At 36.2% G+C, this 13345-nt stretch overlaps 2 pseudogenes; one reads left to right on the forward strand and one right to left on the reverse strand.

Moving 5' to 3' along the window:
- Positions 1-1083: 1083 nt before the first annotated feature.
- LOC148110182 (olfactory receptor 4K3-like) lies at positions 1084-1977 on the forward strand (annotated as a pseudogene).
- Positions 1978-7413: 5436 nt separating this feature from the next.
- LOC123784861 (olfactory receptor 4F6-like) lies at positions 7414-8371 on the reverse strand (annotated as a pseudogene).
- Between the last annotated feature and the right edge of the window lie 4974 nt (positions 8372-13345).

Genomic DNA, 13345 nt, shown 5'->3' on the forward strand with positions numbered 1-13345 from the left:
TTTTTGATAGTTTATCTCCTCTTGTACTTAGTTAACTATGTTCATTAGTCAAAAAGTTTTGTCTTTTGTCAAAAATAGTATTACTATCTCTTTTTAAAAACTTATTCATCTATTTATTCATTAAAAAAATTAACCTTCAATAATGTGTTAAACATTGTCTCCGTTTTTCCAATTTATAAATAGAAACTATTTTTCTAACATACATGCCTTACACAATAAAATATCATTTTAAAAAATATTATTTTACCTCAGGTCTATAGTATTGAAGTGATCGTAATTCTTTTTTTTAAAAAAAGATTTTATTTTAAAGTAATTTCTATACCCACCGTGGGGCTTGAACTTATAAACCCAAGGTCAGGAGTTGCATACTCTACTGACTGAGCCAGCCAGGCACACCAAATTGATCATAATTCTTGATTCATAACATAGTCTCACTATTTTTGCAAGCCCATTTTGTGTTTCTTTGCTTATTTATTTAATGATAAAATTATGCTGATAAAAACATGACCCAAAGATCTAATACAAGATCTAAACAGTTGTTAATAACATACACTGCTTATGTGCTCATCTCTATGATGACCTTTCGCCTCCCCTTACTTGAGGTTATTTACATTGTACATCTTCTCTTTCTGCATATAGTTTTATCACTTATCTGAGTTCCTGCAATGTATACTGTTATTTTTCTATTGCTTTTCATTTTATAAAAATTGTACTGAGTGGATCCATTTTGGACTCCTTTTCCTTCATTACTATGTCTAAGATATATCTATATCATTTTATAATTGTAATTTTTATGGTTCTGAATAACATTCCATTGTCTTGTTTATGGGGATTATTATATTTCTCTTTATGTACATACATAAGAGTTTATCTTGGGTATGGAATTGGGAGTGAAACTGATGAACCACAGAATTTGTGAATATTGAGCTTTACAAGATAAGGCCAAGATTTTTCTAGACTGATTATATTAGTATACACTTTCATCAGCAATGTAGAAGAAATCTTCTTGATTCACATACTGTTTATTCAGAAAATCTAATTTCCTGTCTTTTCTTCAGATAAATTTAGAACAAACTGGACTAAATGGAAGAAGTAAACCAGCCTGTGGTGTCTGAATTTGTTATTTTGGGGCTTTGTAGTTCATGGGAGCTCCAGGCCTTCCTACTAGTGATATTTTCTTCACTTTATTTGATCACCATTTTAGGCAACATCTGCATTGTGCTCCTAATTATTGCTGACCTTCATCTTCACTCCCCTATGTACTTCCTGTTAGCCAATCTTTCATTCACTGATTTCTGCCTTTCCTCAGTCACTACCCCTAAAATGATCACAGACTTTCTCAAGGAAAACAAGACCATCTCTTTTGAAGGCTGCATGTGTCAGATTTTCTTTGGACATTTCTTTGGAGGGGGTGAGATGGTGCTACTTGTGTCAATGGCCTATGACAGTTACGTGGCCATCTGCAAGCCACTTCACTACTTCAGCATCATGAACAGACAAATGTGCATTGGGTTAGTGATGACATCATGGATCATTGGGTTTGTGCATTCAATAAGCCAACTAGCCATGATTATAAGGCTGCCCTTCTGTAGACCAAGGGAATTGGATAGCTTTTTCCATTGGTGATCAAGTTGGCCTGCATAGACACCTCTGTTTTAGAAATGTGGATAAATGCTGACAGTGGGGTACTGGCAACCATCTGCTTCATTCTGTTGCTAATCTCTTACTCTTATATTCTGCTTTCCATCTGCCTTCACTCTAAGGATGGGGCATCCAAGGCTCTCTCCACCTGCACTGCCCACATTACAGTGGTAGTGTATCTTCAGGCCTTGCATCTTTATCTACCTGTGGCCACTCAGCATCACCTGGGTGGACAAGTTTCTTGCTGTATTTTATGCTGTCATCACATCTCTCCTAAATCCAGCCATTTATACTCTAAGGAACAAAGAAATTAAAAATGCCATTAAGAGACTATGATGTCGGCATATGGATTTCTGTATTTCAGGGTCTCACAGTATCAGAATGTCCACCGTAGGATCTCTAAATTAGCCATGCCTGTCCTGTTGCTTGGGACTGGGAAGCATTCCCCAATTCACATATGGTAATCATGTGTATCTCTAGTAAAACTTTTATGCCAATTCTATCATATTCCATAATCATTTGTTGATCATGGAATGCAAAATGATTTCCTGTCTGGAAAATTTGGCAAATCTCTACGACTATGATTTTGGTTGTGCTCAAGAATGACTTAAAATTAATAACAAGTTAATGTTACTTACTAGTATTAGTGCTGCTACTTCAACAACTTATCTTAAAGTTTTCTATTATGCTAAGCATTTCTTTGAGCAAAGCATTTCACATAGATCTCTAAATTTTGGTCAATAGGTCAGTGTATTGAATGTTGCTCTTTATATTTATAAATGGATACTTAGTCTCTCAGTTGATATTTTAGCTACCTTATCTGGAGAGACAGCTGTAAAGATAATAATTAAGTATTCCCTATCATACTCAGAAAAGAAATGAATCATAGTTATAATCTGATGAGAGTATTGTCCCCTCAACCTCATATTTTAGTCATTTGTGAAACAGTGTAATTACCTTCAGAACATGTGCTAAATTAAATACAAACATGGATATACTAACGGCCTTTGGGGATTTTACTTCTTTCTATTTGTAAATGGGTTAGAAAGTTCATTATCTTTTTTCAGATAAAAATAGGGAAAAGTTTTCTGAAAGTGAGGCCCAAAAGTCTGATTTTAGAATAAATTATCCATTTAATTCACTTCAGTGTTCAGATGGCCTGTAAGCAACTGGATTATATACAAAGTTTGTGAACTGTTCGTTATTACTACATACAACATAACTGAAGAGGAATGGAAGCAGAATGTTCAGCTTTAGCCCAGAAGGCTGATCTGAAGCTTGCATAGCTCCAATAAGGATCAAATATGTGCCAGTTGCTTCAGTTTTAAAAGGTCTCATGACTGCCTGTACATCTCACCAATAGTTAAAATTACTGTAAAACACCATAGAAGTCTCGCAAAAGTAGTTTAGGAGTAGAAATTTGAAGAAAACATTTGTGATCTAACACTCCTTGCATGTTCCCTCTGCCTTGAACACCAAGCATATAACCACCAGCTTCACACAGCAGAAGTGCAGCCCTTTCTGCCCATGGGTCCTATCCCCGTGCTGTAACAAAAGCACATTTTGAGAGCTTGTTTGGAGGTTCTAGCAGGGGAGCGCAGCTACTCCTATACACTTGACTGAAGAATGGTTCTCCTCTATCAGGGAAGGTCGTCCTCTTCACCCGAGTGCACAGCTTTGGGAGGGTTGCACATGGAGCAGTGAGGGAGGAAGGGGACACCCGCCTAGCCAGCCAGATCAGCTGAATCAACCCTGGAGATCAATGGGGTGACAGATGTTGCAGCCAGATCACCCTCACATCCCCAAAGCACCTTTTTGCACCAAAACGTCTCAAGAATTCTTTCTTGACCATGCCCTGGAGGCCCCACATCAATAACTTTCTTAAGAATTCTTCCCACTGTATGCCTCAAAAAGGTATGCAAATTTACATCTCCTTATCTGAAATCCCTGGACCAGACATACTTCAAAGTTCCTGTTACTGTTTTTAAGTGATGAATTAAGGAGAAATTTTATTTCCAAGCTCATCAAAGATTATTACAAACACAAAACATCCTTTCCAAAGTGTCCCAAATAAAATCAAAGGCACATCATCTAAGTAAAACACTTGTGACATTAAGAATTCATTTAGGTTGTCATATTTTCACATTACTTTGTGTTTAATCATTTGCATGTTTTGATGGTCACATTAAAACATTTATTTATTTATTTTATTTTTATTTTTTAAGATTTTATTTATTTATTTGACAGAGATAGAGACAGCCAGCGAGAGAGGGAACACAAGCAGGGGGAGTGGGAGAGGAAGAAACAGGCTCATAGCGGAGGAGCCTGATGTGTGGCTCAATCCCATAACGCTGGGATCACGCCGTGAGCCGAGGGCAGACGCTTAATCGCTGTACCACCCAGGCGCCCCACATTAAAACATTTTTTTAAAGACATGAAATAATGTAGTATTTTTTTTTAAGTATAACCACAACTGTAAAGTAGAGGTACTTAAGAAGACAGAGACAAGTCTGCTTTGTACACAGGATGAGGTAATCTAATACCCAACACAACATGAATCTTTCCAAACAAGTTTGCTAAGACGCAGCTCCCTTAGTGTTACAAATAAAACAATCTTCTCATTTAAAAAAAAATCAAGACATGATTTGATTAATAAAGCCTATTCTTCCCCCAGTTTTGTACTTGCTTGTCTTCATTTAGAAACTGTAAATTCATGAAAAAAGAACAAGTTTTGTTAGGGTATAAAAACTTTAGGAACAACAAATTACAAATATTCAACTTTTTAACAGACAAAAATGTTTCCTTCCCAAAATGGAAACATCCAGTAAATAAAACAAACATAATATTCTGGGTATAAAAACACTAGTAATTCCTTTATGAAAGGGGTGTATTAGGCGGTATCATTTTTTTTTTCTTAAAGAATCTCATGACTACTTGTACACATGGGGCTCGAACTCACCACCCTGAAATCAAGACCTGAGCTGAGATCAAGAGTCAAACACTTAACAGACTGAGCCACCAGGTGCCCCAAACTTTTGTTGATCTTAAATATAAAACACTTTACCAAAAGAATCAGGCCATTATTATTTAAAGTGTACTCCTTCATCCAGTTTCCTTATCTGAGTACAAACTCATCAATTTCCGTAGAATTTTGACTACAGGACCAAAGCCACAGGAAAGGTCTAAAATATATGAAAGTCATTTGGCTGGAGAAAAGCGTTTTCTTGAGACTTGAAGGCATTCATCGCTTTGCACTGAAAAGCATTCCTCAGCAAACTTCTCCTCTACAGCCTTTAGAATAATGCACAGGATCTGGGCTCTCGGAAGGCATTGCTTCCAGCTGGAACACTTACCAGCAGGGCATCCTTGCAGGCATTCTGCCTGCGATACTGCTCCAGCTCTGCTGCTGCCTGGGAGACCTTGATCCTCCCCACGCTGGCCTCCAGCAGTTGCTGCCCCACCCAGTGCTGCAGGCGAGCACGCGGGCCCTGGCCCTCAAGACAGGCGGTGGCAATGGGCTCCAAGGGCCAAGGGCCAGGCCGAGGAGTAGGCTCCAATTTCATACTGTTTTTTAAAAGCAACATGGTCTTGTGTACTTTGTAACATCCCCAAATAGAGCACCTGAAACATGAACCTTATTTACAATAATTATTATTTCTATGTGTGCGTGTGTGTATATGTTCTTAGTTTTTTTGTGTCTTTTATATCTCTGTACCTCAGTCTGGATGCTATCTGTTGACTTGTTTTTGAGTCCACTGATTCTTCTGTGTTCACTGTTTGTGAGCCCACTTAAATTCATAGCTTTATGTTGCTTTTTCAGTTCTAAAATATCATTTGGGTCTTCCTTAGATATTCCATTTCTCTGTTAAAATTTTTATTGTTTTCTCAATTTTTTTCAACTCTTTAAGTTCTTCTTTAAAATAGTGATTTTATACTCTACTAATCTTAACAATTGAGCTCTCTGTGTTCTTCTTTTAACTATTTTCCCCTTAATTATGAGGCATATATCCCTGCTTCTTTGCATGTTCCTATTTTATGTGTTTTAGGCATTGTGTATAAAAAATCTTATAGATTTGACATTATATATTCCTCCAGAAACTCCTTACTGTTTCATCTATCAGGCATAAAAAGTTAAAGTGTAATCACCTCACTCCAATCAAGTACTGAGCTTCTTTGAATCGGATTGTAGTTTTTAAAAGACTTAGTATACATCTGGTTTATACCTCCTCCTTGGATATATCCCTTCCAAATTTTAATTATGATTCTAATGGATCTCTTGCTTCTCAATCTGAAAGATTTTAGGTGGTTCAGTTTTGCCCTTCAGAATTTTTAAGATTTTTTATTTTTAAGGGATCTCTATACCCAAATGTGGGGCTCAAACTCAATCCTGAGATCAAGGGTCACAGGCTCTGCAGCTGAGCCAGCCAGGTGCCCTGTCCTTCAGAATTTTTGAGCTTAGAACTTTAGTCTTCTCCCTTTTTCTACTAGCCTCAAGAATATGGCAGATTCCTCACTCAGAAATCTATCTTAATGTTTGTCCTTTTCAATTTAATGTACCCAGTAAGAATCCATTGCAAACATAAATATTAAGCAACAATACAGGAAAAATGTAAAATATTACTGATTGTATAACCAGAAAGAATTGCAAATACTCAGGATGTAGAGTCCTTTCATAGTCTAGCAGTGAATTTGGCTTGGTTTTCTTGTTATCAAACCAAAACATACATTAAATTAGTTTCGCAATTTCTACAGATTCTGCACACACACGCGCGCACACACATATACTTGAGACCCATAGCTTGAGCTTAAGAAAAGAGTTATACAAGACCTGTTACTAGAGGAAAAACTGTCAACAAACAATGTGGACAAAGTAATTGCTCAATAATGATATCAATCATGAAAAGATCAGATTAGTATCTATCTGCTTATTGAGTCATAGACATTAAGTCAGAAGTTCAAAAATTGTGCAATAAGATATGTAAATCTGTATAATATAAATATTAGATATGTATAATAAAGATTATATATGTATGCATGTGTGTGTATATACATATATACGTGTGTGTGTGTATATATATATATATATATATATATATATATATATATATATATATATATATATAATTTCCCTGCCCTAGGCCAACTGGAGGTGGCTTCAGTCCATGGAATTGAGGTAAGCAAGGGTGAGAGTAATAGACATAGGCCAAATACATGAAACATGCTATCTCTGAGGCTCTCCTTCTTGTTTTCCCACCTATGTATTTCAATCTTTCCTTATTACTTCTATCTACCTCACTCTCCCTCTTTGTTCCTTTTTCCTCCAGAGTTTAAATCATCTCTCATATATTTTTTCTTTCAGAAAAAATAAAATTGAATTATTCATATCCTGGGTTTAAATTGAAGGAAAGCTGTATATTTCATAGTTCCCTCAAAAGTTTCTATATATTAGCTCTAAATTGATCAGTTTGAATCCAGACAGTCTAATTAATGTCTGAGGTCATACTTTCAGCAGATTCTAAGTCTATAATCTGTGCTTTTTTATCAACTTCCCATAAACTTTTCTTGGGACTTTAATTCAGTTGTCAAACAACTTGTTAAATAGAGAATTAACTGATAGTTCCATATACTTTCATAATTAGTGATCTATTCTGAATATTAAAAAATGGTGAGTTTAGAAAAAAACAGCCTCAAATTTTGTATAGTTATTTAAGAATCTGTATTAGTTGAAGTTGTTTGAAAATGCAAAGAGTAATTTGTGCTCCTGTGAGTTATTTAGGAGATCATTCTCAAACTCGGGAGTTGACTACGCAGCCTCTTCATTGCCATCTTCATGTCCTTGTTCCTCAGTGTGTAGATAACAGGATTCAGAATGGGTGTAATCATAAAGTCCAAAATGGCAAGAAATTTATCCACTGACACGGTGGGAAATGGCCACACATAAACAAAGATGCATGGTCCAAAGAACAAAACCACCATGGTGATGTGAGCTGACAGAGTAGAAAAGGCCTTAGACAAACCACCACATATGGAACGTTTCCACAGACTGACTAGGATGAAGATATAGGACATAAGTAATAAGAAGAAGGTGCCCATGGAAATGAACCCACTGTTGGCAGTAACCACGAATTCCATTCTGTAGGTGTCTGTGCAGGCAAGTCTGATAAACCAAGGAAGGTCACAGTAAAAGCTATCTATCTCATTAGGACCACAAAAAGGCAAGTGGCCAACAAAAGCTAACTGGGCCACCGAATGAATGAAGCCAATAGCCCAAGCACCAGACAGAAGTAAAATGCACATCTGTGGGCTCATGATAGTCAGGTAGTGGAGGGGCTTACATATGGCCACATATCGGTCCAGGGCCATGGCAACAAGCAGCACCATCTCTGATCCACCCAGGACATGAAGGGCGAATATCTGGATGACACATCCCTGAAAGGATATGGTTTTGTCCCCAGAGTACAGGTCATGAATCATCTTAGGTACTATCAAGGTAGAAAAACACAAATCAATGAATGAGAGATTAGCTAAAAGGAAGTACATGGGAGAACGTAAGTTAAGGGTCAAAGGTCACTACAAACACAACAAGGAAGTTTCCCACAACAATTGTTACATAAAACACTGTAGAGAAGGCAAGGAGAAAATGCTGCACTGGTCTAGAGGTAGAAAGTCCCAGCAACACAAATTCAGACACTGAAGAGTAATTTGATTTATTCATTGACTTTGTGTTACCTGAAAGGGACAAATAAAAATAATTATAAAGGGATGCACCAGAGCTATTGAAAGAAACAGATGTCATTGAGTTTCAAATTCTGACACTAAAGAAAAAACTTCACTCTTGTCACAAAAGTCCCTTGAAAAAGTCATAGAAAGTTTATTCATTCAATAAATGTTGATTAAGCAGCTATCATGAAGACCTACATACTTGGCACTGTGCCACATTCTGGGGAATACTATTGTACAGAGTCCCTCATGTCAAGAAGGAGCATGTGTCAAGCAATGATGCAAGCAGTTAAGGGACTGTAGCTAGGAGATATCGCCAGGACCAATGTCAGCTGACACCCCAGAACTGATAAGGAGCAAAACCAGAGGAGGTCTGCAGAGACCCCAAACTGATTAAATCCCTTTAAAAACTGAAGGATCTTGGCAATAAGCTGTCAGACTCTTCAGACCTGACCCCACTATGTCTGACCACTTAAGAAAAGGCAACTGCCATGAAACGCTCTGCCCGACTGATCTCTGAACAGAATGGAGATCCTTCACTGCTTGAACTTGAAGCAGTAAGTGGCCAGAGTTGACCCAGAGGAGAGGGAGGTCTTAACTCAATTGTGCACCCACAGAATGACTTTGTGTTTGGTTCGTTAACTTCCTACACCCTTCTGTTATCTTGTTTGTTGTGTGGCTTGTCTTCTGTCCTGCTCTGTGTGCTGTGTAAGAAGCCAAGTTTAATCGCATGGTGAAATGTCATTGAGTTTGGAATCCTGAACCTGCTTTATAATTGTGATTTAATTTTGCTTTATGACTGAATAAAGCTGACATTGTGGAGAGACACAACTCATGTGTGCGCCTTTATAGCATGCTCATGACAAATAAATGCCCTGTCTTTATGTAGTCTGTAGTCTAGTCGTGAAGCTAGGCATTAAATAACTAATGACATAACTATATGATTATAATGGTAATAAGTTATTTGAAGAAAAGAACAAAGGGTATGAGAATTATAAGAGCTCATAGCAGTGCCATCTGCTGTGATCTGGAAGAAGACATTTGTGCTAAGATCTAAATGATGAGTAGGAGTTAAATAAGTGAGGAAGAGTAGGAAGAGTGATCTACCGAGAAGAAAAACATGGGAAATACTCTTAAGAATGAAGAAACAGAACAATTTGGAATAAATAAAAGATCAGCAAGGGTCTGATCAAGGTAGAGTCCTCTACTCTGTATAAAGAATTTGGTCAATATCTTAGAAGTGATAGAAAGCCACTGAAGTAGAACAGTGAAATAATATTAGTACCTTGAAGAGTTGACAGTAGCTGCAAAGTAAAGAATGCAACAGAGTAATCCAGAGGGAAGAGAGAGATCTATTACGAGTCTATCGAAAGATCATATCAAATCACTACAGAAAGGATAAATTTATCAATAAATGGTGTTGACATAACTAACCAAACTTGGTAGAAGTAAATTCCTGACCTTACAACAGTATATCAAATGCATTTTAATGAATATTTAAATAATAAAAGAAATGGAAAAATAGAAGAAATATAGGCTTATTTTTACATAATCCTTTGTGTGAGAAAAATCTAAGCATATCCCCTCATGTGTAAATCATGCGGAAAAAAATGGACACCTTCAGGTTAAAAAATGTAATCTTCTACATACTATTTTTAGAAAAAAAGACAAATGTGGGAAAATAGTTATTAAATATAATGATGAACCAAATTTTGAATGAACAAACACATAAAAACTTGGACGGAATAAGAAATCTAAATAGTCAACATATGAAGAATAGTCAAACTCACTAGCAATCAAAGAAATGTAAGTAAAACAATATGGATTTGCTATTATGTAAGAATAAATGAATAATATATCATCAGTTATGCTATGAGGAAACAGTCTTTATTATTCACAGTCAAATTCATAAAACTTCTCCAGAACACAATTTCAAAATACATATCAAATATCTTTAAATCGCTTTAGGACTAAGACTTATATTACAAGAAATTTTTCTTAAGGTAGAAACAACAGATAAGCCAAAATATTTAGCTACTGGGCAAATGTTATACAATTATTTATAAAAAGGGAAAAAATGGAAGTAACCTAAATTCAAATAACAAGGAATTATCTATAGTATATTCAAAGTGGAAAGGTATTCAACCTTATATGTACAAAATTATGAAAATTTAAATAATAAACCTTTATTTACAAAGAGCAGTTTACAAGGAAATGTACAGAAAACATTTTTTTTTAAATTAAGCTAGAAAAACAGAAATTAAAAAAGCAACAGATTGTTGATCTCTGGATATATATATATATATATATATATATATATATAATATATACATATATATAATATATAAAATATATATTAGTTTGAACCATATGAAATTGGTACTTTGATAGATCAAAAAATAGTCAAATACCAATTTCACAGGAAGCCAACTAATATTAATTTTTTCCCTTATATGATTTTGTAAACTACTTTTCCTTTTCACAACCAAGCATTATTGATGCTTATTCCACCTGTGAATGGAATACCATGGGTCCCCCCTTGCACTGCTACCACCAAGCTCTCTCCAGGCCCCACATCACTGACAACCATTTTTTTTATGTCATGACTTCTCCCTGCCACTTCAGTCATGCCTGGGCTTCAGCCTGGGCACAAGCCTCCACTGCATATATTAGTGGAATCACCAGGGACGCTATGTAGTCAAGAATAGACTTGATGGCAGCCAGGTCAAGCAGAAATGAGCATCCTGAGGGTTATGGCATGAGCCGGGTATTGTAGCCAAAAAGAAACACTATGGGAGTGATGCTAGGAGGCTCTGTTACAAGGGCCCTTAATGGAGAATATGGACAATAATGGGGAAAAATAAATAAGAATTGGACAGAAAAATAGGACAATCACAGAAGGGAATGGCAATGGATGTGACTTACAAGGAGCTTCCAGGCATTTTTATATTTTGACCACGTAATGTGTGGGCCTTAAAAAACAAATATTTGAGATGCAGAACATATGATCCATATAATCACAATTATAGAAGGTGAAGACAGAATTGCTTTAGACTCAGAGATAATGCACTAAAAGGAAATTACCAATCATTTTCTCCGAGTAATAAAAATAAATGGGTGATTTTTGTTCACTCTTCTCCTTTTCCTTATTTTTTAAAATTCAGGATTTCTTGACTTATTATCAGCTGACTTCAGCTGACACAGTTCAATGGGAGAAAAGAGGCAATATTGTCATAAAGAGTATAGATTACTTATGCTAAAATATGTTAGTGCACTAACTCTAAAATGTGAGTTCCAATTTAAAAAATAGAAAAATATACAAATAAGTAACAACAATTGAAAATTAAACTTATCTAAAAATATTCAACCTCACCAATCATTAAGAAAATGCAATTAAAAAAAAAGTCTTGTTTTGTTTTATCATTCTTTCTTAACATATTGGCTAAAACAAACCCCCCAAAAAAACTGGAAAAAGAAAAATATAAAGATTAATCCTAGCATGCTCAAAGAAGTCCTTATGATGGGAATTTTTATGCATGATTGGTGAGAGTGGAAATAAATATTTATTAGAATTTAAAATGTCCAAGTATAGACAAGAACAGAGGTGCCTCAGACCCCTAACCCTAAACAGAGGGCTAAATTCATATTATCATAACCAAAAGGAAATGCCACAGCTTACCTGCCCAGTGTTGATATATATTTACATGTTCAGTGCACTAGTACACAACAGCAATGACAAAGAATTGTAAATAACCAAAATATAAATTAATACCAAATCTTTCAATTTTTTGCAGAATAGAATCAGTAGTATGATTCTGTGTATATGCACATAAGGACATCTTTAAGAACAAATGCCTAGCTTTTTAGAATTAATATAGTAAAATGTGATTGATTATACATGACTTTAACTTTCTAAAATCCTTATCTCTGAAATTTGGATGCGTTCTACAAAGAATTGGCATTTAATTAAAAAAAAATATGGATTTTTGAAAACATGAAAGTGAAGATCAGATCCAGGGGAGTTCTGGAAAGGTGAAGTAGGAGGATCCTGAGCACTCCTTGTCCCATGGACACACCAAGATAACAACCACATTAACACAACTAACTGAAGATAACCTGAAGATTGGCAGAACAGACTTTCCACAGTTAATCATAGAGAGGAAGCCAAGTGGAAAAGGGTAGGAAGGGGCAGAGACGCGGCCTGGAATCAAGCTCCTGGGACACTAACAACAAACAAAAATCACAGGCACAGAGAAGTGAGAGGATCAGACACCACACCAGGCACTCCAGGCACGGGGGACCTGCACTGAGATGATGAGCCCCATAACACTGTCTGTGAAAACCAGTGGAGCTTAACTTCTCTAGTTTTTACAATCAATGGGGCTTAACTCTAGGTAAAAATTAAAAATCAGATGGCTTAGCTCTGAGAGAGCCTAAGGACTAGAGGAAACTGAGTCCCTGCGCTTAAAGAGCCAGCATAACAAAGATACAGCACAGAAGCAGCAGTTTGAAAAGTGCCTAGGGTCTCCGGGGTATACTGAAGGGGATCTATTTATGAATCTCAAAACAGTCGGGCACACACGGGCACACAGGAGACACCCATGAGGTGCCAGGGGCTGGTGAACACGCATTATGTCCTAAGCACCATAGTATCTCTTCTTTGTAAAGCAACTACTTTCAAGATCAGGTGATGTAGCTGACTTTTCCAGTACATAATTCCACTTCTGGGTATTTACCCAAAGAAACTGAAAACATTAATTTTTAAGCATACATGCACCCCATCTATATTGTAGCATTATTTACAATAGCTAAGAAATGGAAGCAACCTAAGTGTCCATCCATAGATAAATAAAGAAGATGTGGTGTTGTGTGTGTGTGTGTGTGTGTGTGTGTGTGTGTTAATATTCTACTGTATATATAGTGGAAAATTATATATATTCCATTAAAAAGCCATTAAAAAGAATGAGGTCTTGCCATTTGCAAC

The sequence above is a fragment of the Ursus americanus genome, chromosome 4 (assembly GCF_024610735.1).
Source record: "Ursus americanus isolate L20-20 chromosome 4, mUrsAme1.1.p, whole genome shotgun sequence".
Taxonomy (NCBI): Eukaryota; Metazoa; Chordata; class Mammalia; order Carnivora; family Ursidae; genus Ursus; species Ursus americanus.